The sequence below is a fragment of the Adiantum capillus-veneris genome, chromosome 1 (assembly GCF_014529385.1).
Source record: "Adiantum capillus-veneris isolate H3 chromosome 1, ASM1452938v2, whole genome shotgun sequence".
Classification (NCBI taxonomy): Eukaryota; Viridiplantae; Streptophyta; class Polypodiopsida; order Polypodiales; family Pteridaceae; genus Adiantum; species Adiantum capillus-veneris.
In genome coordinates this window covers 127,592,068-127,605,142 of record NC_140931.1, presented here as the reverse complement: position 1 = coordinate 127,605,142, position 13,075 = coordinate 127,592,068, and positions in this window count along the sequence as shown.

Here is a 13,075-nt window from a genome sequence, read left to right as displayed (position 1 = left end):
AAGTGCGAATTCATGAAGAAATTGCGGGAATCTCCGTAGCGAGACGGTGGCCTTCCAAGGCACGGAGATTCCGGATTTGCAGTAATACTAGACAAGGCACGGGCCCAAGAATTTTAGCTCTTGCATTCAATTATGTGCATCAACCAAAGGGTTTCATTGCCTGTCGGAATCCACGGCTATGACTCAGACGGAGTCCAGTTGGCAACGAGCATGGCTCTCTTATAGGTTATAATTATCAGGCTTGTGCTTTCACGTTGTCATGCAGCTCCGTTGCCATGAAGAGAAAAAAGCAGAGAAATGCAAGCTAAGCTTCTTTGAAGCCTACACATTTAATGGTCAGTGATCAAGGCCTGTTAATAGGCCAAGTTTAATGATTAATGTATGCCAAATGCAGCTTATAAGGGCCAATAGATGCCTCAATGATGCCAAAAATGAGTATGCTTGCAGTGACCACAAATGAGAGATTATGATCTAGAACTGTAGTTCTTGAAGTGCTCTACCGGCCTGTCTTTACAGCTCGTCGATTGGAGCTACGGTGAAGAAGTTATGGCACTTTGAAGTTTAAGTCGATTGCAAATCCATACCAGATTGGGCAACTACAACTGAGGTGACAAAAATGGAATGAATGCACGGGCCTGAAGCGCTCACTTTGTGGATCGTGTTGGTCTTTTCAGATCAGCGGTCGGAGTTCCGGTTGCCAGCCGCCGTTAAAGATTCACCGGGGGCCGGTTTCGTGCCAGTCTAGTTGGCTCAGCCGGAGTGCTATATGGGAATTTTTCAGCTTTATTTAGGTTTTGATATGCGGGAGCAGCAAGTGCTTTAGGAGCCATCAAGGCTAAGAAACGAGCGAAGCCCACCTTGCGTGGAAGGAGGATCGGGTAAAAGCAGATTGACGGAGGGACAATTGAAGGCCTTCGAGCTCTTTTCGACATTATCAAGTCTTGTAGCAAACAAAAGGACCTACAGATGTGCACCACAATACGTGCTGACATTCTTGATAGGGGGTTGCTTGAAGAGGAAATTTCGCTTGGAAATGCATTACTTACCATGTATGCTAAGTGTGGTGCCCATAGTGGCCGCCCACATGAGGTTCAATGGTCACCCTATTTTAAAAGGGTGGTGTGAACAAAATAATGGGAGGCCATGGCGTTTAGAAAACGGGATGAGTGCAGCAGGGAGAAGGGGGATTGAACCGGGCACTGCGCTCCTCTAGCGGGTTCGCTCCTGAAGCAAGAAGTGTAGAGAGAGCCTTGGCGACCTCATTCGGCACCCGGGGTAGTCACTTATCAAAAGACCCCTATATCACGTGCATTCAAGAGGTAATTAGTAATACCCCAATATACATACTATACTTACACTGTGAGCCTATTTAAAAAACCCCCACCCCCCTCTGTATGTATACATTTTTATACATTTTGGTCTTTTCATAATCCTCTCCGGTTAACTCACATGATATCATACACATTCTAAAAAGTGACCGCCCCAGGATTCGGCACCACTCCCGCCGACTTTCATGCTGGTCAAATCCGCAGCTGCCACGTCATATACCCAGTTCCTGTGCCACGTCAGTAGCGGCGGCGCTATTGAAGGGAGAGGGCATGCTAATAATAGGCAGTGCTTTTGCATGAGATTCATGAGGGAAGCAAAACGTGAAGGCGAGGGGGCTCAAGGAGGATATCAACGACGCAAGAAGAAGAGAAGCGAGGAGGAGAAAAGCCAACGAGGGAAGCGAGGAACGACTCCATGGCATAACGAGGAGGTAACGAAGGGAATTGTAGGGGAACAAGCTTGAAGAAGGCGAAGCTTAATTGATCAGCTTAATATGAGAAAATCATTTGGTAAAATTAGATATTATATTTTATGACATTACCTCTCTCTTGAAATCATAGTCATCCTCGACTATGAGATAGAGAAGATAAATCCTAGTCATTAGTCCATGTTTCTTAGCGGGTAGAGGATCCTTTTTACCCTATGACATCATTCCAGAATGAATGAATAATCCATTTTGTGCTCGAGAGACTTAGCTGCTACAAGCATATCTACTCTTTAGTCCATATCATACTTTTGAAGTAGAGTGACAAGGTCTACTTGGTGTTTGGGAGACGTCGTTAGCACAAACATGATCCTAAGCATGCATACTTCTTAAATTTTTGTGCACAATAAAAGAAAGAGAACGAGTCTTATAAAAAAAAGACATTGTTCATTTAAAATGCATTTTGATTTGCTTATTTAGTGTAGCATTGTAAGCATTGACAAGGTTTGTATTATCCTTAAGCCAGGTTCCTTCCATCCATCTAGCATATTTAGAAGGATAATTCTTAAACTTAACAAGATATCATTGGCTAACGTTACTGTTTCTTAGGACCTTGTCTTTGTATCAAAGAATTGATTGGGGTTGCAACACCTCTTCTTGATCTTCAATCTCTGGCGGGACCTCCATTATTGGTTCTTTTGGTGGCTCTAATTTGTAAGGCTTAAGTAAGCTCACATGGTTAACATTGTGAATGAGCTAGTGGTTAGGCAACTTTAACTAATAAGCCATCTTATTGATTGTCTTAAGAATTTTAAAAGAAAGGACCATAGTATATTTTTGCTAGTTTAGCATAATACTCTTGGTGGCTCATAGGATTCTTGCCCATAGTATGCCTTAGATGAGCCTTGAGAAAATTTAGCAAGACCCAATCATTTTTCTTAAAGGCTAAGGCTCTTCTTTTATTATTAGGAGCAGCCCTTTTTGCCTTTGTTGTGAGATGGATATAACCTTTTTAATCTTTGGAAAAGATTCCTGTAAGTCTCGGCTATATTCATCTGCAACAAAGATCTTCCCATATACTTTAAGTAGTAAGGGACTTTTGGATCTTTCCTCTTTATCCTCGAAAGTTACTCTCCCCATAGAAGTATGTACAATGTCATTGTACGTATACTCTATAAGAGGTAGATACTTCTCTCATTGAGAACGTTGATCTACTTTTATGACATAGGCTTTTAGTAGATCAAGAATCCTTAGATTAGTTATTTCACTTTGGTCATCCGTTTGTGGATAGGCCAAAAGAGAAATTCAATCTAATTCCTAGATTCTCAAAGAGACCCTTCCAAAAATTACTGGTCATTCTAGGATCTTTGCCCGACACTATGGATGTTGACAAGCCATGATACTTGGAAATTTGAGATCTGAAGAGGGTTACCGTTTGATGTGCCTTAATAGTCTTTTTGACGAGCATAGAGTGTGTTTTCTTGCTAAGCTTTTCGAGACTGAAAAATTCCAAGTTGCTTCCCTCGGTCAAATTTTGACTTTTGGCATACCACACATTTTGAAACATACTCTTCATGGTATGTTTCCTTTTCAGGGTAGGCCAATAGAAATACATTTTTACTCCTTGAAGAGTAGATTATGAAATCCTTCTTTGCCCCACATAATGAGAAGCATGGGATTCATACTTGAATTTGCTATTGTATGGGTGAGTAACACATAGCCTATTGCTGTTTGGAAGATAGCCATCCTCCAAGGTGAATGGTTCTTTTTTTTCTTCCCTAATGCAAAGGTTGTAGTTGAATACTTAAAGTCTCGGACAGTAGCACACTCATCTATCATAAAAGATAGATCATTGTGAGTTGCTGTAGACACCACATTTACCCTTGGCCATCGTGAAAGTGCATCGACCACTTGATTGTGCTTGCCAGCAATGTGAGCAATATGAAATTGAAATTGCGAAAGAAAATTTTTCTACCTCATTTGTTTGCAAGAGAGCTTGGTTTGCATCATGAAGTTCTTGAGGCTTTGTGATCCATTCGTAGGATGAATGGAGCCTCCAAGAGATAGTGCTTCAATGTGTCTAGGGCATGTAGAACAACTAAAAGCTCTTTCTCGTATATGCCCAAGACCCATTCATTGGCATTGAGCCTTTGGCTCTCATATGCTATGGCATGCCCTTCTTGAAGCAAAATTGCTCCAAGGGAATCACCACAAGCATCACATTCGACCTCAAATGGCTTTGAGAGATCCAGAAGCATAAGGAATGGTTGGGAGGTAAGCTTCTCTTTGAGCTTGTCAAAAGCACTTTGTCCTTTAGCAGCCCATGAGTACTAAATGTTCTTCTTGATTAAATCATGCAATGGTCCCGTTATTTGAGAAAATTTTGCTATGAAGCGTCTATAGGATGCACACATACCAATAAAGCTTCTTAGTTCATGTAGATTCCTTGGATTAGGCCATGCTTTTATCACCTCCAACTTTGATGGATCCATATGGATACCATCATGAGAGATACTGTGACCTAAATATTGAATCTCTTGTAGAAAAAATTCACTTTTCTTTGGATTAATGAAAAGCTTATTCTCTCTCACAACTTGAAAGATTACCTGGAGGTGTCACTTGTACTCCTCAAGAGAATTTAAGTGACCTAAAGATTTTTGTCCATTGTGAGTTTGAATGTAGCTATAGCATTTGTCAGGCCAAAGCTTATAACTTATCAAATATATCTTCTATCCGTGGCACGAGAAAAAAAAAAATAGTGATCCTATTTAGTGCTCTATGGTCGACACCTTAAGGAAAAATATGAACCCTCTAGGGGGCCTTTGGGATTAAGGTTACTTAGAGGCCAGCCAATAGGAAGAGGGTGGTGGACACACTCTATACCCTCAAAAAAGTAGGGGGAGAAGGTAGCCTTACACCTCTTAATGACCTCTTACCTAGTGAGAAGGTAAGGGAGATGGCTAGGGGAAAGGGGGGGGGGGGGGGGGGAGGGGGGGACCACTTTGACCTCTTTTCCCCCACTTTTTGGCCCGGATTTAAAAATACACTAAAAAATTCAACTTTTCAAAAAAAAATCAAATTTCAAGTTTTCCTCAAAAGTTCCCCAAACCTATTTCATGGTCAAAAAAGTATTTTTGACCTCCAAAAGTAAAAAATGTGCACTAAAAAATCCAAAAATTTGAAAGTTTTTTTTTAAAAAAAACATCATTTTCCACCCTCCAAAGTCTTTCCAAACCTATTCTATAGCTAAAAAGCGATTTTCTCTCTCTACAAACCCTTTTCCAAGCTCTCCATTGCTACAACAACCACAAGCACCCCCTATAGTCCAACATTATCTCTCTGCTATCTTTCTCCCACCTCCATTGTATCACCAAGCAAGCTCCTCCCCCATCTCTTCCCCTTGTCCACCACATAGTTTCACAGCAAGCTAGCTCCTCTCCCTTCTCTCACCTCCATTACATCATGAAACAAGATTCTACTCCTTCTACTTTCATTCACTCACACTCCATGGAAACTTTTACTCCCAAAGGTGGCAAAATTATGAGCTCACATGGCTTGCATACCACAACAACATGAGGTGTGAATAGTGTGTAGATATTGCAAGGGTTCATCTCCAACATAAAGATAAAATGGTAAGAAAACTATGCTTGTAGCTTACATTCACAGTGTAACATCATCTACATCTTTAAGTTTATCATGCTGGAGAGAACAAACCTCTTTATGGTTTTCAATGTTTAGGCTTCACACCTCTTAACACTGCGTGGTGCTATTTTGTTGATGGCTTTGGTGCACCATCTATAGATGTGGAGCATGTGATTGAGTCTCACAATGCAAGTAAGTTGTGCTATCTATGGAGAGTCATGAAAGATGTTTCTTATAATTTATTCTTTATATAGTTGTCATTAGATTATTAGAATGATATCATTTTGTACTTTATAACTTTGTGCTCACATAATCTATTGTTTACTTACACAGTCAACTTTTTTTCAGAGGACATGAGCAAGCAACCATGAGGAACCTTTCACTACCATGTTAAAGGATTTTGATAAGAATAGTAGAATTTTTGTAGAATCTTGAACCAATAGGTACTCTCTAGGAACTCTTAGAAAAATCCATCCATATAGTACTACTATCTTCCCTAGTTTCATAGACACACAAATACTCAAGTGTATATGAATCTCTAGATGAGGAAGACAAATACTTGTAGGAGACGCCTAACAACAACAACATTGTCTCCATTTGTAATTATTTTCATGATGCTGGATTCCTCTATAAATGCAATATAAATATGTTTTTTGTTAAATGGTGTCGCATTGAGTGAGAGTATTTAATTTAGATTACTGGAGTTTCATACAGATTGGAGAAATATTGTTGACCTTTATGGATATTTTGGTTTTCCTGTAAGACTTTTCAAGTCTCAAGTTTTAATCACTCCACCATGAAGAAATTCAAGCAATATGTTGATTTCATTTTAATCATTAATGGATATTCTTATTAAAGTGGATCATAACCTTTATCAAGATGTCCTCATTTGGGGATGTTTAATATATATCATTTCACAAGTTGAGAAAGCTAAACTCTTGCTTTCCAACATGTTATTGTTTCCATACTATGCATATGCCAAGCTTGACTTAGAGAAATGACAACTTGAGATAGGTGTCGATGTAAAGGGGTGACTTACTATTGATTCGTGTTTCATCATACATATATTGTAAAGACTTTGAGTTTCCACCTTTTTTAGTAGTGTTGACAAGTTTTTGGTATCAAATCTTCTTAAATATCCCTATTCATGAGCTATTGGTAGTTATCTCTTTGATATTGCGAAAGATGATACCAATAGCTATTACCTTGTGAACTTAACTGTTTAATTGCGGATTTGATTTTTACTATGTAGCTCATTTGGATAGAGAAAGTGTAAACATAAATTATAGATACATGCATTGTTAACATAGAAGATATGTACCACTCGAGCCTATGCAAACCACTAATCAAGAAACCTTTGGTTGGATACTATAACAATAGGGTCACATGTGGTTTCAAATACCAAAGAAATGGCTTAAACAAAACATTCCCAAGAACACTAGGTGGACACAAGGAAGTAAAAATTGGCTCCTTGTTGTTGGACTTAGGGTTGCAAGGAAACACACACAGCTTGGAGAAGACGAAGGAAGTTCAAGGCACACAATAGAGAGTGTATTACTTAGTGTGCAATAGAAAGATAGATAGCCCTAGAATGATGGGAATATATACAATGCACGAGCAAAAATACCTCCTAACGAGGGAAAAAATGCCCTGGCGGTTCTAATGTGTTCACACACATCACTACCACATGTATATGGTAACAAATCCCCCCTAGAGTGATGAGGTGAACGAGAGATGGCACATGAGCAAAGGGAAGTGCCATGCCCTAAGGACATGATCAGTCCACAAAGGGGAGTAAGCCCAAAGCTTTGCGGAAAGCTTCAAACTTCTCACGAGACAATGCCTTTGTGAAAAGATCTGCAAGGTTGTCCTGTGTGGGCACATAAGCGAAACTGATCTCTCCTGCTGAGAGCCTCTCCCTAACATAGTGGTAATGCACCTCAATGTGCTTTGTGCGAGCATGAAAAACTCAAGGAATTGCCAATGCGCTCTGACTGTCAGTGTAGATAGTGTTGGGAGTGTCCTGTCCAACACCCAAATCAGCCAAAAGCAGTCTGAGCCATACACACTCAATTGTAGATGTGAAGATTGTCATGTACTCAGCCTCACAACTCTAAGTGGCCACAATAGGTTGCTTCTTACTCAACCATGATATGCATGAACTGTCAAGCATGAAACAAAAACCAATTGTGGACACTCGCGTGTCAAAACAACCAGCCCAATCTAAGTCCAAAAAAGCATGTAAGTCTGGTGGCAATGATCCCTGCTTGGGATAAAACAAGCCAAGATGTAAAGTTCCACTAAGGTAGCAAAAAATCCTCTTGACAGCCTGCCAATGCCTGGGCTATGCATAAATCTGCTGACCTGTGAGACTGCAAACTGAATATCCGACCTCGGGTTGCATACAGGTAGCCAACAATAGTTTGGTAAAGAGTGACATCAGCAGGATCACCAGCATCATGTAGACGCAACTTCAAACCTGTTTCCATGGGAGTGGCAATAGGTTTGCATCCTCAAGTCCAAGCTTACATAGCAATGTCTCTATGTAACTTTTCTGGCACAACGCAATACCACCATCACTTTTCTTAAACTGTATTCCCAAATAATGATGCATCAGCCCCAAATATTTCATCTTGAAAGTAGCATGCAAATCAGCCTTAAATTCAAAAATATGTGCCAGTGATTAGCAAATCATTCACATAAAGAACAACAATGAGAAGTACATTTCCCTCACGCTTGACGTACAATGTGCTTTCTGTTGGATTGTTACGAAAGCCTTGTTTGACCAATTGAGTGTCAGCTTTCTCATCCCAAACCCAAGGAGATTGCTTCAATCCATACAAAGCCTTCTTACATCTGCACACTTTGTTCTCTTGTCCTTTCTTGACAAAACCACGAGGCTACGTTACATAAACTTCCTCAAATATGTCACCATTCAAGAAAGCAGTAACAATGTCTGATTGATGTACATCCCAACCAAAAGGAGTTGCCAATGCACATAGAAAATGCATAGTAGTCATACGACAAGTGGGAGCAAAAGTATCTTCATAATCTATGCCTTTTTGCTGTGCATAACCCTTTGCAACAAGCCGAGTCTTATGGCAATGGATCTCACCATACGGCTTGTGTTTCAACTTGTAAACCCACTTCGTACCAATAGCCTTTTTACCAAGAGGCAAATCACATAAAGTCCATGTGTCATTTTCTATAAGTGCATCATATTCTGATTGCATGGGAGCCATCCAATTTTTTGAATTTTGTGCTTCATCAAAAGATAGAGGCTCCTCAACATCACGTAAGCTAGACACAGCCAAAGCATAACAACCTGATACATAAGATGCATGGTGAGAGCTTGAACGAGTACGACTAGACAAAGGTGCATCCAATTTACTGTCACGCAATGTATGCACCAGCCATTTTGGCATACCTCTAGCCTGCTCATTTTCAGCCCTTTCCTCATCAAGTACATCATGTACATTCTGTAAAAACCCCCATAGGCTATACATTTGCCTCGTTGGAATTTACATTCAAACTTCCACCACTCAAAAGAGGGAACAAAATTTCATAAATGTCTTGTGAACTTACATTACTGTCTCTAGTACATGACAGCAAGGGCTGAACAAAATCTTCCACAAACACTACATCCCGTGAAACCAAAATACACTTTGTTTGCAGTAATACAACTTGTAACGTTTGCTTTCAACACTATAACCAACAAAAATACATTTGACAGCCTTATCATCCAATTTTCTGTGTTGCTCTTGTGGCACTTAGCCATAAGCCAAACAGCCAAAAACACGCATGTTCTCAATAGATGGCTTTCTATCATGCCATGCTTCATAGGACACTTGTTGAGTACATAAGTGGCACACATGATAACCTTGAGCCAAAACAAATGTGGTAAAGCTTGACTCTTGACCATACATCTTGCCATGTCCGTAAGGGAACTATTTTTCCTCTCAGGAACACCATTTTGCTGAGGGGTATACGGCAGTGTACATTGGTGTTTTATCCCCACGACTAGCCATAAATTCATTAAATTCATGAAACATATACTCCCCCCCTCGATCGGAATGGAGGGTGCCCATAGTACATTTTGATACATTTTCAGTCATAGCCAGAGATTGTTTGAAGCACATAAAAACTTTGGACTTTGCTTTAAGCAGAAATTCCCATGCATGCCTGGAGTAATCATCAATGAAAGTCACAAAGTAAAGGTAATTGCCCAAGGACAGAGTTTGCATGGGCCCACAAACATCACTATACACAAGCTGCAACCTGCATGTGGCCCTAACTGAACCATCCTTTGGAAACTTTGAACGTTGCATCTTGCCCAAAATATAGCCTTCACAAACATGTTTGACAGGTGCTTCAAGAGGCGGCAAAGAAGAAACCATATCAGATTTCTGCAAATGCAACAAACTCGCAAAATTCAGATGACCAAAACGTCCATGCCAAAGTTTTGCATCTAAAATAGCCCTTGAATCTGCAACTGCATTTGCAAAATTTTTGATCCCAGGTACATAAAGCGCATCAACAAGTGTGAAAGAACTGCCATTTGCAGCAGTAAGCACAATCTTTCCAACCCCCTGAACCGGATAAAAGGCATTTTTGGCACAAGTGACTGAATTCCCATGAGGGATAGACTCAAGAGAGGTGAACAATTCACGATGTGAGGTAATGTGCTTTGTAGCACCACTGTCAAAATACCACACATGTGAATCTGGAGGAACTGACATGCATGCATCATGGACAACAGGATTGTAAGTGTACTCTCCACTAAAAGCCCATTCTACATCAACATCAACATCACAATCTCCTTTCACAGAAGACTCAACAATGGCTGCATTTGTAGTGGAGCCAGCATTTGCAATGGAACCACCCTCTTTCTTCTTAGCCTCTTTGGCCTTCAACTTAGGACACTGCTTGATCAAGTGAACATTAGCTTTACAATAATGGCAACGCATCTTCTTTTTTCCCTTATCACCAGAATTTCTAGACAAATTGTTGCCAGTAGAAGCATTAGGAACAGAAGTTTTGCCACTCGCAGCAGAACCATAACAAGTGGCTGCATTGTTGTTACCACCCTTTTTTTGAGAAGCAATAAAAGCCTGTTCAACTGCACGTTGCCTAGTCCTATTTTTTGTATAAAGTGACTCTTGCACAACAGCAATGTGCATAATGCATCAAACTTGACAACTTCTGGATTTCCTTGGGTCATTAGTCTCCAAGTACTAGCAAAAGTCTGGTATGAATCTGGTAAGGCATCAAGATCAGTTTGCACAAGGGAATTGTCTAAAATGACTTCACCCTACAGAAATAAGTTGCTCATTGATATCGTTGACACTAGAAAGGAAAGTATCCATATCATCTTCCTCATGCATAATCTTCGATTCCAGCTCTTTACGCAGCAAAGCAATTTTAGCCTCATTGCGGCTTGAAATAAAGACCTGCTAGAATATCCCAAGTCTGTTTTGAAGATTTTGTTGAACGAATGTGGGGAACAATGGTGCGCTTCACAGACAACACAATCAATGCATGTGCTTGCGCATCCTTTACATCCCAACGAGATTGTTCTACCGTAGGCAAAACAACTCTAATAGCAACAATTCTTGCAGCAAGACCTGGAACATCCTCAACATTGCCTGCATCCTCAGAACCAGGACGTACATTAATGCCCTGCACAATATTCCAAACGCCCTTTGACACAAGAACATGTTGCATCATGTAAGCCCACATAGGGTAATTGTCCCCATCCAATCTGTCCTCAACAACAAACATCTTGAACACATCTGTGTTGTTGTTAGCCATGGTAAATGCTGCACTTGATGTGAAAACTGCTCAAAAAGAGGAGAAACAAAGCAGGAACAACATGTGCTATATAGCACAAACGATAGAAGACTGTAAGGCACCTGTTATGCAAAAAATAGCACTGACAAAAATTTTCCACAAAAGGACGAAATAGCCTGTGCAGTACTGCGTGTAGCGGAAATGGATGCCGAAATGAGCCCGAATAAAAAATCTGAGTAGATTGGGCTCTATAAGCTCACCCGAAATTTTTGTTGACCTGCGAACGCTTGCCAAAGCTCACAAAAATCAAAGAAAGTATGTAGGCGTGTGCTGGAGCTGCTAGCGACTGAGCCCGGGAGGATGCAACCTGCTCTGATACCAATTGGTGGAATTAGGGTTGCAAGGAAATGCACACAGCTTGGAGAAGACGAAAGAAGCTCAAGGCACACAATAGAGAGTGTATTACTTAGTGTGTAATGGAAAGATAGATAGCCCTAGAATGATAGGCGTATATACAATGTGCTGGGGAAAAAAACCTCCTAAAGAGGGAAAAAATGCCTCGGTGGTCCTAGTGTGCTCACACACATCACTACCACATGTATATGGTAACACTTGTTTGGTTTATTTCTAGTGCTGAATGTTTAGTGCACAGGATTTGTGAGGCCTTTGACTTGGGGAGCTCACTAAAGTATATGTAACATAGCACATGTGTTTAACAGAAGGGATTTTATATTCTTGTAAAGTTACAGAAACATGTGTAGATAAGGCCTATAAGGGGTACTTTTAATCCATTTTGGTGAATGCACATGATATAAGAAAATTTTACATAGTGAATATTTCGGACCTTTGAACATAGAGAAAAGAGGGGGGGGGGGGGGGGGGGGGGGGGGGCTCTAATTATATCAAACACTAGACCTCCATCTCATGGACATGCATTAAAAAAAGGCCCTATTTGTCATTATAAGGCCCCAGGGACCCTAAAAAAGAGGGGCCACAAGGGCGTGCATAATGGCCATCCAGGGTCCCTGGGGCCTTATAATGACAAACACGCACCAAGAACAAGGGCAGTGGACACAAGGAAACAAAAAATGGTTGATGAGCATGATACAAGGTTTAGGTATTTGCCATTGGGGGGGAGTTTTCTATGAATACATCAAACTGCACACTTCTATCTCATGGCCATGGATAAAAAAAGATTGTATTTTCCATTTTAAGGCCCCAGGGACCCTCAACAAGAGGGGCCACAAGGGCATGAGAATGGCCATCTAGGCCATAACAAAATGGGGGGGGGGGGGGGGGGAGCTCTTGCTCTCTGTACATCCAACATAACATCTTTATATCATCCTCATACACAATATTTTTGTAAATTTTTTCCATGTAAAAGCCCCCAAGGCCCTTAGCAAGACTAGCCACAAGGGCGCGCAAAATGCCCATCCGAGACTTTTGGATGGGCTTTTTGCGCGCCCTTGTGGCCAGTCTTGCTGAGGGCCCTGGGGGTCTTTACAGTGAAAAAAATTGAAAAAAAATAAAATTAAGTGTTGAACTTTTAGGCTGCTTTCAACAACTTCGCGGCTTCCAATCAGCTCTGAATCTGGCTAGGCTTCTCTCACATGAATTTGTTCATCTTGTCACGCTCTTCAACCATTGTGTGATGCAAAAAAAATCATATCTTGCTTGGATTCTCCAAAAATCAACGTGCAAGTTGGTAATTTCTAAGAAAAGGATGAAAAACAGACATTTTTTACTTTTTCCTTAATCTACGAGCTCCAACGAGCATTAAAACCATGGAATCTGAAAATACTCAAAGAACCAATGTCTTTTATTGTGTTAAGGAATATATTTCATACATCCAAAACTTTCCCAAAATCTCGCCCTAACACCTTCAAAAGT